The sequence below is a fragment of the Narcine bancroftii genome, chromosome 11, assembly GCF_036971445.1.
Source record: "Narcine bancroftii isolate sNarBan1 chromosome 11, sNarBan1.hap1, whole genome shotgun sequence".
In the NCBI taxonomy this organism is placed as follows: Eukaryota; Metazoa; Chordata; class Chondrichthyes; order Torpediniformes; family Narcinidae; genus Narcine; species Narcine bancroftii.
The window spans coordinates 90245583-90263116 of NC_091479.1; the positions used below are offsets into that span (position 1 = coordinate 90245583).

Consider the following 17534-nt stretch of genomic DNA (forward strand, 5'->3'; position numbering starts at 1 on the left):
AGGTCCTCCATCAGCCAGCTCCCCACCATGACTACCAGCCCCCCCACATCTCCATCGGGCACACAAAACTCAAAACGGTCAACCAGTTTACCTATCTCGGCTGCACCATTTCATCAGATGCAAGGATCGACAATGAGATAGACAACAGACTCGCCAAGGCAAATAGCGCCTTTGGAAGACTACACAAAAGAGTCTGGAAAAACAACCAACTGAAAAACCTCACAAAGATAAGCGTATACAGAGCCGTTGTCATACCCACACTCCTGTTCGGCTCCGAATCATGGGTCCTCTACCGGCACCACCTACGGCTCCTAGAACGCTTCCACCAGCGTTGTCTCCGCTCCATCCTCAACATCCATTGGAGCGCTCACACCCCTAACGTCGAGGTACTCGAGATGGCAGAGGTCGACAGCATCGAGTCCACGCTGCTGAAGATCCAGCTGCGCTGGATGGGTCACGTCTCCAGAATGGAGGACCATCGCCTTCCCAAGATCGTATTATATGGCGAGCTCTCCACTGGCCACCGTGACAGAGGTGCACCAAAGAAAAGGTACAAGGACTGCCTAAAGAAATCTCTTGGTGCCTGCCCCATTGACCACCGCCAGTGGGCTGATAACGCCTCAAACCGTGCATCTTGGCGCCTCACAGTTTGGCGGGCAGCAGCCTCCTTTGAAGAAGACCGCAGAGCCCACCTCACTGACAAAAGGCAAAGGAGGAAAAACCCAACACCCAACCCCAACCAACCAATTTTCCCTTGCAACCGCTGCAATCGTGTCTGCCTGTCCCGCATCGGACTGGTCAGCCACAAACGAGCCTGCAGCTGACGTGGACTTTTTACCCCCTCCATAAATCTTCGTCCGCGAAGCCAAGCCAAAGAAAGACTTAAGGTGGTAGGGGAGCTGAGAGAAAAAGGTTGTGAACCACTGAGTTAGGGAAAGGCCTACCTTAATGCTGTTCATACCAATCTAACCTGGTGCAAGATGCAACCATCTCCCCTGAACACTGAGGAGCTGCTCTGAGAAATTTGTATCAGAATCTGCGAAGCACTTCAATATTTTTCATCACTAAAAAGTGAACAACTCTCTTTAGCCGATCCTTTGGCTTAGAAGAAATGGCCTTTCTTCTATTAGAACAGAGTACAGTTGTTGGCTAATCACGGCGAACTTCATTTAGAATTGTACTGAATTTACACTTGTAGAGTCTTAAAGGCAGAATGATGCATATTTTAAGGGACTGAAGAAGCAATTATGAACTTACAGGAAGTAACTGATATAATGAAACATATAGCAGCTTTTCTTTGGCTTGGCTTCGCGGACGAAGATTTATGGAGGGGGTAAAAAGTCCACGTCAGCTGCAGGCTCGTTTGTGGCTGACCAGTCCGATGCGGGACAGGCAGACACGGTTGCAGCGGCTGCAGGGGAAAATTGGTTGGTTGGGGTTGGGTGTTGGGTTTTTCCTCCTTTGCCTTTTGTCAGTGAGGTGGGCTCTGCGGTCTTCTTCAAAGGAGGTTGCTGCCCGCCAAATTGTGAGGCGCCAAGATGCACGGTTTGAGGCGATATCAGCCCACTGGCGGTGGTCAATGTGGCAGGCACCAAGAGATTTCTTTAGGCAGTCCTTGTACCTTTTCTTTGGTGCACCTCTGTCACGGTGGCCAGTGGAGAGCTCGCCATATAACACGATCTTGGGAAGGCGATGGTCCTCCATTCTGGAGACGTGACCCACCCAGCGCAGTTGGATCTTCAGCAGCGTGGACTCGATGCTATATAGCAGCTATACCATCATTTAACACAATAACACCCTACTCCTGGTTGTAAAGAAGAGGCTTTCCTTGCAGTAGAGAGTAATGATAATGAAATGAGGAGAACAAGATCAAAATGAGGTATTTAACAGGCTATTGGGACTATTTCTAAACAACATTAAATTCTTAGCAGCTTCCAGCCAATATAAGCAGAGAATGTCATTGAGAGAACTGATCTTCCCGGAAGGGAGAGGATTCAAGTCTAATATTGTTGGATGGCTCGGAGGATGTACTAAGAAAATTAGCAAACAACTTGCAAGTTTTCTTTAACACAAAGTCCTCTGAGAAAGGAAATAGTAAATTAGGTGATAAAGCTGAGATAGCAGAAACTTTGCAGGATAATGTGGGAGAATACCCTATGGTCTCTTTCCTACAAACTGTTGACACCGCGTTCTCTGCTAAATCACGGGATTTTCAATCCAGTGTGATCCTCAGTGAAAAGCTCAAAACATTCACACTATATTATAGTTCTTTGTAAAAATGATTTATACAGTTTATCTGTTCTGATGTAGAGAGGGACCAGCTCCAAATGAAAAAAAGTGACAAGAGTTCAGTCTTCTTCCCAAACATGCATCGGTTAAAATTAGATAAGTGATTCTAAAACGATAGAAATTAAACAGGTTGCTTCACATCATGGCTACAAATTGACTTGCTCTAAGCATTCCTCTATGTCACATTATTCATTACCTTATGTTGGCTGTAATATGAATTACATTTTCAACTTAACCCTGCATTTACAAGGCATCTGGATTGGAATGTACAGATTGCTCTTTACATCTCCTTCAGGTCACCCCAAGGCCCTTGCAGCTAATTAGATCACTATTGTAACATTGGAAACATAGCAGCCAATTTGTGCACAACCAGCGCCCACAAACACCACCAATGGGGAAAGTAAAAACACAAAGTTGGGGAAACTCAGCAGGTCAAACCGTGTGCTTTACATAGCAAAAGTAAAGATAAGTAACTGACGTTTCGGGCTTCATCTAGGTCTGGACAAAATGTAGGCAGGTGCCCAAACAAAATGGTGGGGAGGGGGCAGAGAAAGGAGCACGATCCCACAGGCAGGAGGTTAATATGGGTGGATATGGGCAGGAGGAGACACCAGCTAACAGGGGGAAGGGGGATGGCTCTGTGAATGGAGAGGGAAGGGGTGGAGAGCTGGAGAAAAGAGAGAGGGACAGGGAAGAGAGGGAGAATGAGGTTTAGCAGAAATCAGAGAAGTCAATACTAATGCCATTCTGTTGGCCAAGTGAGAGAGCCCTCAGACAGAATATTATGAGCTGGTCCTCCTCCTTTCACTCAACTGATGGGGACACTAGTTTCTAGAAATGTTGATCGGCAGATAAACTTTGTCAGATATTTTCCCTGTTCTTATTCAAAATGCTGCCATGGGATATTTAACATCCACTTCAGAGTCCAAATTAAACCTCAGCTTAACATTTCATCCGAAAGTCAGCATATGGGCCAGTGGAACACTCCCTCAGTGTTACCTTGCCCAGAGTTGAGCCCAAGCGTATGGGTTTGAATCTGGAGCTTGCCAATAAGAGAACTATCCCCTCTGTCACAGATGATGCATTCATTTAAAGCTCTTGCAACTAAGATGACTTACTGCTTCAGAATAAACAAATACCTTGGAATGGAAGAGATAGTGACATCCTGACAGGAAAGTGTTTTCTTTCAGAAGATTTGAAGGCAGGAAGCAAAGTGATTTTTGCACAGAAAGTTTCAAAAGGTCGGGATGTAATGTCAAAAAAAAGTTGCTCTGCTGAGGGGAGCCTGGAGTGAGGAACGGGTGATAATCCGGTGTCTGAGGAGTGGGACGATGAACAGCTGGAGAGCATCGGTCACGGAGGTTGAAGCAAGTCCCCGGAGGATTTGAAAATTAGGCTTTTGAAGTCAATTCACTTGGGTACAAGGAGCCATGGGCCGGGAGGTTCTGAATTAGTTGGAGTTTGCAGAGGGTGAAGTGGGAGGTGGGGAAGGGGTAGGGGCAGGGAACTAAAGAGAACCAGATGTCTGGCAAGGAGAAAGGTTGGAAATGTCAGGCTTAGAAGGTTAAGAAAGTGTGAACTGAGCTTAGCTGCTGGCGAGAAAGTGGTCGGGCTTTAGGCAGCCAATATTATGTAGTCCAAACATATAATACTCCATAGTTTACAGCAATAAACCACATGTAGGAGCCCCAGCACAAGCCAGACTTTATTCAAATAGATGGAAAATTGGGCAATTTTTTTTTGGTGACATGATCCTCAGCGTCAGATTTTCCTCTGGGTAAAAAGGCAAAGAAAATTACCCAACTACATTTCATTTCAAGTTGGGTACGGATGGAGTGAGATATTGTGAGATATTGTGAGATCCTCAGTTGTTTGAATAATTAAGGGGATATTTTTAATCTATTCCAGCAAATAGACAAGGCCTATTCTGATATCTCTTAAACAGCAGCAGGAAAACCACACATTTTGGCAGAGAATTTTTTTTTGTTGTTGAAGAACTGCTTTGGAGATTAACTGCCAGAACACAGGGTGGGTAGGGATTGATTTTGATTCTATAAAAAGCAACTATGCAGTTCCCAAATAATAGAAAAGAAAGTGTTAGTTATAATAGTATTGCCCATCTCCTAAAAGTCTTGACAAGTTGACAGATACCAGGTTTTTCCCCAAATTAGCTTTGTGTTATTTTTCTCTAATTTCCCTTTTCCAGGATATGCCATGATTAAAGGCCAGGCATATGACGCATGGAGCTACATTATTTCTGAATGGGTGGCATGTAATAGGTTGCCTTTTCCCATCTTTGCATTCATCACATTCACCGTCTGTGACAATGATGTAGTTTTGTCTGCTTATCAACTGGTAGTCACCTTCTGGGAGCCCTGTGTGAGTTAAAGCATGCAGGATCAGGAAATGCAGGCTGAGACATCAGAGGCCAATTAGGCCAAAGTGTAATTGGCCTCCATTTTAAAGTCAGACATTATCATTATTCGTTTGAAATTTTTAAGTTTCCTTTCTGCAGCTCATTTACAAATAATTAACAACTTGCATTTAATTAGCTCTTTTAATGCAAAGGTCGTTAAAGGAAAGTTATCAAATCAAGTTTAACACCATGTCACATTAAGAGGTAATAGTTAGAATAACCTCGTGGTAATGGGTAGATTTTAAGGAATGTATGATGGAAACTTCCACTGCAGAATTCGTAGACAGGATGTACTGGTTAAAAAAAAATCACAGGGTCAAATAGAAAACACGGCAACTCCATTACCTGCCTCACATCTGTATGCTGCTGTTCCTCTATCTCTTTTCTCACATCCCACTTTACCCTGCTCTGAGAGAAGGCTTACTGGACTACTTCCTGGATTGGGAGGTTATCTTGAGGGTCTTTACTGGGTGGAGAGAATAGACTTCCTCAAAGGTGGTTTTCACAGTAGAGATAGATAGGTTCTTGGAAAAACAAAGGGATAGAATGTTACCAGAGAATGTGGAGTGGAGGCTACAATCAGTCCAGCCATCATCATGTTGAGAAGAAATGGCTCGAGGTGGAGTGACCTGCTCCTCCTATTTCTTATTTTTATTGTCTTAAATTTTCCTTTCACTTTTTTAAAAAATCACTGAAGATAGGAAATAAGAGGTGGGGAGGCAGGGAAGGAGGACACCGAAAGTGGCAGAGCAGTTTCAGGGAGACTGTAGCCCCTGGAGTCTCCCCATCCTTCCCCTGCCCTATCACTTCCTCCTCTTCTCACCTTCCCACATCAATTCTGACTCCCGTCACCCCTCCTCGCAACTCCCCAGTTTTTGCTGAATGTTAACCTTCACTCTCCGTTGAGGGTCGTGGACAAAGGCCTGAAACTTACCGCAAATATTTTCCAAATTTTCTCACCTACTCTACCTTTCCACCCTTTTTTTTGGCCTCAAAACAGGCAGAGCCCAGAAGCAAATAGCGCAATCATTTAAGCAAAATGGAGTGAAGTAGCAAGCTGCCTCTTCTTATCCATATACCTTACAGCAATTATAAATGGCCACAATTAGCACTGGTCCAGAAAATGTAGAATTCTGATATTCCAGTGCCATGTGGTCGATGCTCCTGACCATTTCAATCTGCTAACAGCAAATATGCCCAAATTTGAAGGCCTTATTCCATGGGTCACGATGGAATAATCGTCCAACAAGGGACAGCAAATTGTGGAATTCAGAACAAAGACAGGACCCTCAGAGAACTGTGGTTCTATCAACATTTATGGGAGGAAAGGTGTCAGGCCATTTCAGGTCAAGATCCGAAATCAGGACTAAGTAGGAACAGGAGAGAATGCCTGGAAATAGCAGTGTGTAGATGGGTAGGATGGAAGCTGGTAGGTGATAGGTGGAACCAGGTGGAGAGGATGTTGGGCGGGTGGAACCAGATCTGGGAGAGGGTCTGGGACAGTGCCTTGTAGGTGATAGGTGGGGCCAGATATGGGAGAGGGGTCTGGGACCGTGCCTTGTAGGTGATAGGTGGAGCCAGATATGGGAGAGGGGTTTGGGACCGTGCCTTGTAGGTGATAGGTGAGGCCAGATATGGGAGAGGGGCTTTGGACCGTGCCTTGTAAGTGATAGGTGGGGTCAGATATGGGAGAGGGGTTTGGGACCGTGCCTTGTAAGTGATAGGTGGGGTCAGATATGGGAGAGGGGTTTAGGACTGTGCCTTGTAGGTGATAGGTGGGGCCAGATAAGGGAGAGGGGTCTGGGACAGGTGTACAGCTTCATTACTGTGTGTGGTAACTTTGGTGAGAGTTGACCAACAGTAACGGACTCAATTTCTCTAATGCCTGATGCCTCAACAGGTGGAACCAGAAGAGGAAGGAACATTGGGCAGGTGGAAACAAGTGGGTGGAAGGAATAAAGGAAGAGGAAAACTAGATGGACAGGTGAGTATGCGTGGAGGAGAGCACCAGAGGGTGTGGGTGTCCTGAGAATGGAAAATTCAATATTCATACATTGGTTGTAAGGTATGAAGTGGAATATGAGATTTTGTTTCCAAGTATTTGTTTGCCCTTCCCAAAGCCATGAGAGAAAAAAAAACGCTGAGGACAGACAGGTCATTATGAAAGTTGGAGAAGCATTGGATTCAAACGTGGCCGGAAGCTTAGATGACCATGGAAGACAGAGTGCAGGTGATCCTCAAAATGATCACCTCGTCTCCACTTGGTTTCACCAACATAAAGGGGGCCACGTCAGCAATGAGTGAGGTTGGCCAGGGAGGAAAAGGTGGAGTGAATCTCAGAGGATGGCTTCATCCAGCATGGAGGCTGCTACATCTTGCATTGGATCAAAGGGCTAGGGCCTCGGAGGATCAAGGGGCAAGGGTAGTTGGGTGAGGAAGGCATGATTGGAACTGCAAGCACAATTCAGACAGGAAGAACTCAAATGAGTTTCTGAAGTAACTCAGCCTGGATTTGATTACTCCTCTGTCACTCTATCTAAGCACATTTTCAATTGCATGGCATTACAATACACAATGTCATGCAATCAATTTTCTAGATCATTAATTTTTAAACTTAAGAAAATACAGCTGGAGATGACCAATTTGCTCCATAACTTGTAGCAGAGGACAGGTTTTGCACCAATTTATTCACATTTAGAAAACATACAAGAAATATTTTCAAACTGTTTCCGCAGCATTGTTGGAATAAATGCGAAAGCCAGATTATATGAATTGAGGAATTCCCGCAGAATTCCAATGAAAAATTTAAGGCAAGAAGTGCTGCTAATTGGAACAATGGTAAATCGAATCTGATCAGAACGATGATATTTGATGTTTTTAAATCAGTAAACACAACGAAATGCAAAACCAAATATTCTTCAATCGTTTTCAAGGGCAATCGATGGCTCCTCATCATGGTCACTGCCTTTGGAGACTAAAAGACCGTGTAGCTATAAAATGGCGTTGATCTAAGAGTACCTTGTGAGTAAAGAGATCACGAGAATATGACCCGCATTTCTGCACCAGTTACAGTAGAATCTCTGCGACACACTGCAAAGTCCATTGTTCGCTGTTCACGACCAGCAAAAAGAAAATAAGGAGTGGAAGGTGTACAGCTTCATTATTGTGTGCAGTAACTTTGGTGAGAGTTGATCAACAGTTATGCATACAATTTCTCTAATGCCTAATGAACTACAAAGATTTTAACAATGACATTCCGACCTCCTTTATTAATTACTTCTGCCAAGATGCAAGACTTTATGTATGAAATGCTATTCTGAAATAAAAAATATAACAAGCAGTGGAATCAAATATTCCACTTTCTAACTGTGGAAATTAATCAGACCTAGACCTCAAAAGGAGTTTTTGTTTCGGATCGGTGGATAGGATTGGTACAATGAGGGCCATACAGTAGTCCAGCTACGTCACGGCTCCCATGACCAGGATTCATCCCTAGCCTTTGGTGCTGCCTGTGAGGAGATTGATATTCTTTGCAACTGTGTGTGTTTCCCCTGGGTGCTCCAGTTTCTTCCCATATCTCAAAGTCATTCAGGTTAGAGTAGGTTCATTGATCGCTATAAATTACCCTTAGTGAATGGTAAAATCTGGGAAGGTAACAATAGAGGGGGGGGGGGATTAAAATGAGTAATGTAAATTGATGTTTGATGGGCAGCATGAAATCGGTGGGTCAAAGTGCTTTATGTGCTTCTGTGCTTTATGACAAAGTCACTCTGGCATTTAAGTGCTCAATGGTTCTTTCCATCTCCTGCTAATCACTCTCTCTCAGAGAAAGTTGATTTCTGTCTTTTAAGTTGCTATTTCTTCCTTCTGGTCAAGCAATCCCTCCACTCAATCTCATCGCGAGATAGAAAACTCAGAAACATAGAGAAAGGACGTCAAGAAGTGAAACATGAAAATCTGTAGGCACTGTGGTTGAAGTAAAAACACAATGCTGGAGAAACTAAGCAGGTCAAACAGTGTCCTTTATATAGCGAAGATAAAGATAAACAACTTGCAGAAATATAGAACATTGCACGTTAGAAACAGGTCTCTTTGGTCCTTCTAATCTGGGCTGAACCATTTTTTTTTGCCAAGTCCCACTCCATAGCCCTCCATACCTCTCCCATCCATGTACCTGTCCAAATTCTTCTTAAATATTAAAATTGAGCCCTCATTCACCACTTCAGCTGGCAACTCGTTCCGCACACCCACCTCTCTGTGTGAAGTTCCTCCTTATGCTCCCCCTAAATCTTTCCCCTTTCACTCTTAACCCATGTCCTCTGGTTTGTATCTCACCTATCCTCATTGGAAAAAGCCTATCTACATTTACTCTGTCTATCCACCTCATAATTTTAAATACCTCTATCAAATTTCCCCTCATTCTTCTATGCTCAAGGGAATAAAGAACTAATCTGTTTAATGTTCCCCTGTAATGTTCCCTGTACAAGGACTGCCTAAAGAAATCTCTTGGTGCCTGCCACATTGACCACCGCCAGTGGGATGATATCGCCTCAAACCGTGCATCTTGGCGCCTCACAGTTTGGCGGGCAGCAACCTCCTTTGAAGAAGACCGCAGAGCCCACCTCACTGACAAAAGGCAAAGGAGGAAAAACCCAACACCCAACCCCAACCAACCAATTTTCCCCTGCAGCCGCTGCAACCGTGTCTGCCTGTCCCGCATCGGACTTGTCAGCCACAAACGAGCCTGCAGCTGACGTGGACTTTTACCCCCTCCATAAATCTTCGTCCGCGAAGCCAAGCCAAAGAAAGAAGAAAGAACTCAGTTCCTGAAGTCCGGGCAACGTCCTAATAAATTCTCTCTGTACTCTATATTAATGATATCTTTCCTGTAGTTAGGTGATCAAAACTGCACATAATACCCCAAATTTGGTCTCACAATGGCTTATACAACATTAACATAACATTCCAACTCCTGTACTCAATACTTTGATTTACGAAGGCCAATATGCCAAAAACTTTCTTTACAACCCCATCCACCTGCAACATCACTTTAAGGGCATTATGTATCTGTATTCCCAGAGTGTATACCACTCTCCATACTTTCCTACCATTTACCATGTATGTCCTTTTTTGGTTTGTCCTTCCAAAATACAACACCTCACACTTGTCTGCATTAATTTCCATCTGCCATTTTTCAGTCCATTTTTCCAGCTGGTCAAGATCCCTCTGCAGGCTTGGAAAACCTTCTCTGCTGTCCACAACACTTCCAATCTTAGTGGCATCTGTGTTGCCCTTAATGCTGCAGTGCTACATTAAACTGCAATCTCAGTACCATGGTCCAGAATATAGGGAAACCAGCAGTTAACTCTTACTTCATACTCATGGCAGAAAATGTGATGTGTGAGTCAAAGGCCTCACTTACCAATGTAAAAATACTTGTGCGCTCTTATCTGTGCAGACAATTACAGCCCAGAATAGCACGGGATAGCTTATTCAGATCTTCTCGACTCATCGCAGGAATCACTATTGTACCTGCACAGTGAATTACCAATTCGAAAACCAATACAGGATGAAATATGCTGGCCTGAACCTGGAGATCAGCAGTATTCCAATTTCTGAATGGTGAGGGAATTAAACCATTTATATAAAACAGAGACTCCTTACACTTTAAATTAAAAACCAATGTTAGATTCGTTAGGGCAGTTTCAGAGGTAATACAAGTTGCATCCAGATAAGGAAAAATGATTCCTCTTGTGAGAGATGGGAAAACTGATCTAAAATTATGAACATGAAGGAAACTAAAATTCATACATCAGTTAATGGCTGTAACCAGTACAAACAGAAGAGGATGGCAGAGGATTGTGGGGGAGAGTGGGGGGGGGGGGGGATGGAGCCATGGGGGTGGGTGGAATGAGCCAGTTCATTCAAGTGCAAAATAAGGACTGAGCACAACTTTACATCAAGTCTTCTGTACTCAGTCTCTGCCACACTTCAAGTCCTCGTCAATTAGAACACATGCAGAAAACTGGAACAACGTAGTAATGGACAATGGTCATAGTCCAAACAAGCTACTGAAAGAATGGAGCACTCACTGTCAGAAATAGAAAAAGACGCAAGTCTATCAATTTATTCTTCAGTTTATCTTCAAATAAGATACCATTGCAAAGCTATGCAGATTATCACGTGACAATGAACTTTTTTGTTTAAAAACTGCAGGTGCTGTGGTAATGTGAAAAGTGTTGAAAACATCCAGTAGATTAGGCAGCATGTGAAGATAAAGAAAATAGAGTTAACACGCTAGATCAAAAACAAATTTCTATTTTCTCTCTTGCCACACACGTCAGAGGAACTCTAGTGGGTCAGCAAGCAGCCGTGGAAGACAAAAAAAAATGGCTTAGCCCAAAAATTTGACTGTTGTTTGCCTCACATGGATGCTGCTTGATCTACTGAGTTGCTCTAGTAATTTTTTGTGTGGCTGCAGCTTTCCAGATTCTGAACTCTCTCTCGTTTACCTGTTTTCTCTTTCTCTCCCCCCCCCACCCCCCCCCACCCCCCCCCCCACTCCATTTGTGACAGAGTCTTCAACCCAAAAGGTGGAAGTGTCTTTCTCTGACCACAGATTGTGCTTGATCTAAATGTTTTCACTATTTTTATTTATGGTGAAAAGAAGCCGGATCAGGGTCTGATAAAGGAAACAAGTAAAGGCTGATTGACAATTCAGAGGGGAAACAGCATTGTAAAGGAAAGCAGGTAAGTCCCACAGGACCATAAAGCTCGATGGCATTACCAATTGCGCAGAGAGCAGTAGAAGATAAAATGTAAAAAGCCATTTCACTCTAGGTCGAAAATTGCTGGCATTGCAATACACAAACAATCACAGAAATCAGGCAAAACTATTCTAATTATTACTTCAATTATGTAAAATTCAGCACCAAACAACAGACATCTTTATTTATTTATGCACAGGATCTGCAAAGGTCATTGTTCAGCTCAAATGAAGAAGCAGCATACTCCTGAGGTGAGATATTAAACTGCTCCGGCAGGTGAATGTGCAACAACCATCACAGTAATGACCAGCTTTGAGGCCATTCAAAAAAAACTTATCCTCTCTTCAGGAAGCTAAGTTAAAATACAGAACAAGTTACACTAGGGCTGCACAAAGAACCCAGCTTCGCATTTTGAAATATATTAAACAAAAACAAACTAGCGGTGCATGTTTAAATCTTCATTTGTCTGTGATTCAACATTGTTATTCACTTGATAGATATATTCTTCCCTTTCACCAGTCATTTAGAACTGCTTGTATGTAGCCATAAAACTCAACTGAAGTTTTAAGCAGTTCCAAAAGGTGATCATTATCGAGGTATGAAATACTGGAAATATATATATTTGGGTTGCCTGATCAGGCTGAATATTTAAGCTTTTGCAGTTCTTTGGAAGCTCTTTAGGTGGAATCATCAGAATGGGATCAATGTAAAAATCTATTTATTTTCACCTCAATGAAACTAATCTTTACAGACCTTAGCTCCAAAATATTTCCATACAAAGAGCAAAAGGTCACGCTCAGTTCGCAAAGTATTGTGAGCACACAGCTACTGAAGTTGCAGCACGCTGAACATCCACTCAAAATATACGTGCAGAAACACGGCTAGATTTTACTAGAATTTATTTTTTACTGAGAATAGATCATACTGTCACTTGCACAACTCCTTGTTCAGTCTAACTTGTAGATTTATAAGCACACCTCAGACAGCCCCTGTACAATTTCTCATCAATTCTACAGTTATTTGTATGGCCATTGTGACTTCCTAACTCACTGACCCGTGAACATTGGGATTTTCAGTTTATTACACTGAATAGCAGATGCAATGCCTCATCTTTCCCCAAATTCCAATGCTTTCCTGTTCACAGTTTTACCCCAGAACGGATCATACATGTGCTTTCATTCACTTGGTGCGGGGTGCTTTTACAGCTCCCCACCCCCAAATCCAATCTTGCGTAGCTTACAGAAAAATAAATCCGTACAAAGATGGAGCATGCAGCCAGTTACGCTGACCTTTAGCGTGACCTCTTGGTGTTCTGTTGGAGACTGCAAAACCACCAAGGGAAACCCACCTTCAATCATCATTAAACTTGACCTGACAACTACTCCCTATATGCTTTATAACTGCAGGGCTATGGTTGGCAGTTTAACAACAAAAGCAAGATGATTAGATGCAATCAAGAATTAAACTTCAAAGGCTTTGCCAGTGTCTGCTTACATTACCATTTTTGATGGAAATGAGCCATAATTGACTGTGGGATCTATCATCTTACTTGGAAGGGCAACCTTGCACAAGAGCTCCAAGTATTTGCAGTCATTAAAAAAAGATAATAAGAGTTTTACTTTTAAAAAGTTTTGCATCAAAACATGAAAGAAAACAACTCACCAAGTTAAATCAATGCCTCAGTGCTGTAACTATTATCTGACATCCATTGTACAAAAAAGAAAGCTGCCTGCATGAAGTTAACTGATCAAAACATGTATTAATTGACATTTCTGAGAAGCAATTTGTTTAAGCTATCTTGGTGAACACAGAGTTGGGATGAAGGAGATGAGTGGGTGCAGATACATCAACTTGGCAGTTTCATCATGCTGGAGTCTTTATCCTAATTTGGGTGGGAAATATGTACGTCAAGCAATTAGATATGAACTGAATACGGTATTTAATCAAGTATAGAAATCATTACCATTTTAAAATTAGCATTACCACAACTTCCTTGAAGTTAGGAAAGCTTTCAATAGTATTTCACAAATTGGAATAAGGTAATTAACATTAAACTGGAAAGACTTTAAGGCGCCATGGCCAGCGCAACGCTATCACAGCACGAGCAACTCGGGTCAGAATCTGAACCGGTCTGTTAGGAGTTTGTACATTCTCCCCATGTCTGCGCCGATTTTCTCCAGGTTCTCTGGTTTACTCCCACCCCTCATAAAATCGTGCAGGGTTTCCAGGTTAATTGGTGTATTCGGGCAGCATGGGCTCGTGCGCCAGACGGGGCTGTTACCATGCAGTATCTTGAAATCAATTTGTTTTAAAAATAAGGGACTGAAAGAATATAATTTTAAGGAATTTTGTAAAAATGGAAAAGAGAAAAGACACGAGCAACTCAGGCTGCTGAATAATGTTCTATTAATTGTGAAAGAGTGGGGTGAAAGAGGTCAGGGATACCCCAGATGTCAGGGTTGAAGGAATGCAGAGAATGAACTTCAAATATACATCTCTTCAAATGTTTCAAGGGTGGAGGAGGTGATACAGGGATCAGGAATCACAAAGTTGTCTCAAGATTTGAACATGGGGATTATAACTTTTTTTTAAAAATGTTGAGTTGTTTCTGTCCTGGCAACCATCAGAGGTCATCCAGCCCCAGGTTGGAAGGGCAAATCAGACTTAGCTTGGGGTTTGATACAGAAAAGCAGAGCAAAAAATTACCATACTTTATTCTTGCTCTCACTAAAGCTTTGAAATACAGACAGTTCCTAGGTTTCATTTCGGAGTCTATTTTTCCATAAATCAGAAACATCCTTTCTCTAAAATGAATTCATTACTTTGCATGCACGCGATAAAATGTTTTAATTCATCAAATATTTGCCTTTACATTATTCATAGTTAAACTTATGTATATATACTGTACCCAGTTGTTAATGAATAGAACAAACAGTTTCTTATTATCTTGATTTTTTTTAAAACTTATAGGAGAATTTACATAAAGTCAGATTTAAATTTAGACATACAGATTTAGGGGTTAAAGTTTCTAAAATATTTAAACATCTTCTCAAAGAAAACTTCAGTCCTCCAGACATGTGAAAGAAATCTTATCTAAATGATTCCCCCCCTCTCTATGTCGCTTGTTGGTAGAATTAACGTCATCAAAATGAATGTTCAGCCTAAATTTTTATACTCATTCCAGGCAATTCCGATTTTTATACCAAAGAAATTTTTTGATTCAGTTGAATCTATTATCTCTTCAGATATTTGAAACCAGAAGTGTCCAAAGTTGAATAAATCTCATTTACAAAAATCAAAAAAAGGTGGGGGTTTTGCTTTGCCTAACCTGAGACATCATTATTGGGTCATTAATATTAAACCTCAAAGCAAAGCTCGACGTTGCAACCCGCCTCACGGACCCGTCCCCTGAAACCCTCTGGGATCAGTTGAAGACTACCATACTGCAATCCACTGAAGAGGTACTGGGCTTCTCCTCCAGGAAAAACAAGGACTGGTTTGACGAAAACAGCCAGGAAATCCAGGAGCTGCTGGCAAAGAAGCGAGCTGCCCACCAGGCTCACCTTACAAAGCCGTCCTGTCCAGAGAAGAAACAAGCCTTCCGTCGCGCATGCAGCCATCTTCAGCGCAAACTCCGGGAGATCCAAAATGAGTGGTGGACTAGCCTCGCCAAACGAACACAGCTCAGCGCGGACATTGGCGACTTCAGGGGTTTCTACGAGGCTCTAAAGGCTGTGTACGGCCCCTCACCCCAAGTCCAAAGCCCGCTGCGCAGCTCAGACGGCAAAGTCCTCCTCAGCGACAAGATCTCCATCCTCAACCGATGGTCAGAACACTTCCAATCTCTTTTCAGTGCCAACCGCTCAGTCCAAGATTCCGCCCTGCTCCAGCTCCCTCAACAGCCCCTAAGGCTAGAGCTGGATGAGGTTCCCACCCTGGATGAGACATATAAGGCAATCGAACAACTGAAAAGTGGCAAAGCAGCAGGTATGGATGGAATCCCCCCAGAAGTCTGGAAGGCTGGCGGCAAAACTCTGCATGCCAAACTGCATGAGTTTTTCAAGCTTTGTTGGGACCAACGTAAACTGCCTCAGGATCTTCGTGATGCCACCATCATCACCCTGTACAAAAACAAAGGCGAGAAATCAGACTGCTCAAACTACAGGGGAATCACGTTGCTCTCCATTGCAGGCAAAATCTTCGCTAGGATTCTACTAAATAGAATAATACCTAGTGTCGCCGAGAATATTCTCCCAGAATCACAGTGCGGCTTTCGCGCAAACAGAGGAACCACTGACATGGTCTTTGCCCTCAGACAGCTCCAAGAAAAGTGCAGAGAACAAAACAAAGGACTCTACATCACCTTTGTTGACCTCACCAAAGCCTTCGACACCGTGAGCAGGAAAGGGCTTTGGCAAATACTAGAGCGCATCGGATGTCCCCCAAAGTTCCTCAACATGATTATCCAACTGCACGAAAACCAACAAGGTCGGGTCAGATACAGCAATGAGCTCTCTGAACCCTTCTCCATTAACAATGGTGTGAAGCAAGGCTGTGTTCTCGCATCAACCCTCTTTTCAATCTTCTTCAGCATGATGCTGAACCAAGCCATGAAAGACCCCAACAATGAAGACGCTGTTTACATCCGGTACCGCACGGATGGCAGTCTCTTCAATCTGAGGCGCCTGCAAGCTCACACCAAGACACAAGAGATACTTGTCCGTGAACTACTCTTTGCAGACGATGCCGCTTTAGTTGCCCATTCAGAGCCAGCTCTTCAGCGCTTGACGTCCTGCTTTGCGGAAACTGCCAAAATGTTTGGCCTGGAAGTCAGCCTGAAGAAAACTGAGGTCCTCCATCAGCCAGCTCCCCACCATGACTACCAGCCCCCCCACATCTCCATCGGGCACACAAAACTCAAAACGGTCAACCAGTTTACCTATCTCGGCTGCACCATTTCATCAGATGCAAGGATCGACAATGAGATAGACAACAGACTCGCCAAGGCAAATAGCGCCTTTGGAAGACTACACAAAAGAGTCTGGAAAAACAACCAACTGAAAAACCTCACAAAGATAAGCGTATACAGAGCCGTTGTCATACCCACACTCCTGTTCGGCTCCGAATCATGGGTCCTCTACCGGCACCACCTACGGCTCCTAGAACGCTTCCACCAGCGTTGTCTCCGCTCCATCCTCAACATCCATTGGAGCGCTTATACCCCTAACGTCGAAGTACTCGAGATGGCAGAGGTCGACAGCATCGAGTCCACGCTTCTGAAGATCCAGCTGCGCTGGATGGGTCACGTCTCCAGAATGGAGGACCATCGCCTTCCCAAGATCGTGTTATATGGCGAGCTCTCCACTGGCCACCGTGACAGAGGTGCACCAAAGAAAAGGTACAAGGACTGCCTAAAGAAATCTCTTGGTGCCTGCCACATTGACCACCGCCAGTGGGCTGATAACGCCTCAAACCGTGCATCTTGGCGCCTCACAGTTTGGCGGGCAGCAACCTCCTTTGAAGAAGACCGCAGAGCCCACCTCACTGACAAAAGGCAAAGGAGGAAAAACCCAACACCCAACCCCAACCAACCAATTTTCCCTTGCAACCGCTGCAATCGTGTCTGCCTGTCCCGCATCGGACTTGTCAGCCACAAACGAGCCTGCAGCTGACGTGGACTTTTTACCCCCTCCATAAATCTTCGTCCGCGAAGCCAAGCCAAAGAAGAATATTAAATATATTATTTTCTGGATTCATTACATAGATAAATTGGGGGACAGCCCAGAATGGGGATCCATGGAGCTGAAAGGTTTTAACAAATTTGCTCTGGCTACACTACTTGATGACCCCTTCCGTTTTCTTTGCTTAAGATGAATAAATTAATAGGCAGTTCGGTCATCAAAAAATTCATTATGGATTTGGTTTCAATTCAGGCGCTGTTTTGAACTGAAATTTATTTTTCTTTATCTGCTCCGATTATTAATAATTTATTTTTTACTCCAACTTGCCTTCATCATGTTTTTCGTAAATGGAAAGTAAAGGGTATCATTTTTTTACTTATT

General features: G+C 43.4%; 1 protein-coding gene and 1 long non-coding RNA gene across 3 annotated transcripts in view; one reads left to right on the plus strand and one right to left on the minus strand.

The window, feature by feature from the left end:
* Nucleotides 1-17534, minus strand: part of hmga2 (high mobility group AT-hook 2) — a 137920-nt gene that overhangs the window by 29715 nt on the left and 90671 nt on the right. The window lies entirely within an intron of this gene.
* LOC138745614 (uncharacterized) lies at nucleotides 5267-11907 on the plus strand. 2 transcript variants are annotated; one of them, XR_011346365.1, is made up of 3 exons: nucleotides 5267-5324; nucleotides 6606-6689; nucleotides 11672-11907. It is a non-coding gene; the product is annotated as an uncharacterized lncRNA (long non-coding RNA). The 2 variants fall into 2 exon arrangements; XR_011346366.1 differs by lacking the exon at nucleotides 5267-5324 and adding an exon at nucleotides 5336-5416.